Genomic DNA, 2,169 nt, shown 5'->3' with positions numbered 1-2,169 from the left:
AAAACGATTAAAATACAATTGGAGTGAATGTGGCACGAAACTTGTCTACATTGCCCAAGAGTGTACATCAGCTTTGTATGATCATATCTTTATTTTCACTGAGTTGCTCGTTATTATCCTTTCTCACAAAAAAAAAAATAAATAAATAAAAAAAAAAAAAAAATATATATATATATATATATATATATATATATATATATATATATATATATATATATATATATATATTGGTTAATCTTTATATGCTTTATAAGGATGTACTGCAACATATTACAATCCCACCCGTTTTCACACATTCTCTCTCTCTCTCTCTCTCTCTCTCTCTGTGTGTGTGTGTGTGTGTGTGTGTGTGTGTGTGTGTGGGGGGCTGCTACCTACCTGCGAGGAGCGGCGACCGTCATATGAAAAACAAAAAAAGTAAGAAATAAAAAAACAAAAAAAGCAAGCGGAGGGCGAAACAGCAAGAGTCATGGCAAAAGGGAAAGGAAAAAGAAAATCTAGGACAATACGCATCAAGTAAAATTTGAGTTTATGAGAATGAAAGTGGTTTTGGTAATTGTATTTGCACTGCAGGATGGAAAAAAGGGAAGACGAGAGTGATGAGTTTCTGTCAGATGGTGAAAATACGTGACACTCTTATGGAGTGAAGGGAATTACAGCAGAGCTGTCGGCACCAATCACTAGAGTGATGCCTTGGTGTCACAACGTTGGTTACTGAAACAAATAAGAGATTAGATGTAAGAGTGAATATATTACGTAGATGGTTAGAAGTCTTCATTTATAACTTCGGATAACCTGATTTGAACGAGGCTGCCAACTTCAACAAATAAGAGATTAAACTTAAGAATGTATATATTAAATAAAGGGTTGTCAGGTCTTACTGTTATAACTGTTATAATTGTTATAACTGTAAGAGAATATACTGCACAGGAGCGATTAGCAGACTAGGCTCATAAGTTAAAGAAAACTGATTCCATCGACTGTAAATGCAAAAGTATGCAAGTCTGTTTGAGTCGTATCTTAGAAGTGCCTGATTCGAATGAAACTGGCTACTGCAAAGACAAGTATAAGTGCATGAATAAGCATTTATGTGATTTGTAAGCTTGGATGATAATATTAAGAAATATGATTTGAACTACAACTAGGCTGAAAATGTAAGACTACACATGTAGTTGATTAGCAAGTTTGTGTCATAATTTACAGATCCCTGATTTACTCCTGGCTGAGTGGAGGCAAAGTGAGCTTGTTTCCTTTCAAGCAGCATGTACTCGTACTTACAAGCTACTAAGGTTCTTGCTGGTTTACAATGTCATAAGAGTTTTGAACTTGTAAATACCAACAACATCGGCAAGGTAAAAATCATCAATGGAAAATAGATGTTCTGAGGAAGAAGAAAAGAAGGCTTGACGGAATAGGAGGAAGAGAAATAAAGCAGAATGCATAAGCCAAAGTAGAAAATATAGAATGTTATACAATTTAATTTCACGATTAAAAGAGAAAGCCTTAATCCTGCAATAAATTCATATGCATGCAATATATTATGAGGTCCTACAAAGACGAGTAAATAATCATGAGGTTAGTTTTTCTTTTCTTTTTACGGTAAGGCCTATAGCGCCTGTAGGCTCATTTGAAAAGTGTGTAGGAAGCGCTGTTCAGCTTCCGCCCATTAGTGGCGCAGGCAATTTTATTTATAGTGGTACCCATATTACCACCCGAGCTCATCGGGTGTAACCACCTAGAACCTGGGTATCATGGTGACATGTAGGTAACTTTAAACCACTCGACAAATGGTAAAGTGTTTTAAGGCTGTACGTGGTGGGATTCGAACCGTGGACCACACCCTATCCCACACTCACCACCTTATCCACTGCGCCACCGCCTCCCTACGGCAAAATCCACTTGTTGAAGCTGCTTTGAATTAAGAAAAAAGCTGAGAGCATCGAAGTGTAAGGTGTGGATACTAAGTCTGTTGGAGGAAATATTAATATTGCTATACACCCACTCACTATGCACACCTTTGCTATCTGTCACGGATGGCAAGGAAAAAATGCTAAGGTTCCTCACTAGCCACTGGTAGCTTCAAAACCATGCAGGAACGAATAATTAGGAAAGGAGTGTGAAATCAAGAAAATATAACAGAAAAAAGAATATAGAAAAAGATTATTTCTA

Source organism: Portunus trituberculatus, chromosome 43 (genome assembly GCF_017591435.1).
Source record: "Portunus trituberculatus isolate SZX2019 chromosome 43, ASM1759143v1, whole genome shotgun sequence".
NCBI lineage: Eukaryota > Metazoa > Arthropoda > Malacostraca > Decapoda > Portunidae > Portunus > Portunus trituberculatus.
Note: the sequence above shows the minus strand (reverse complement) of the source record.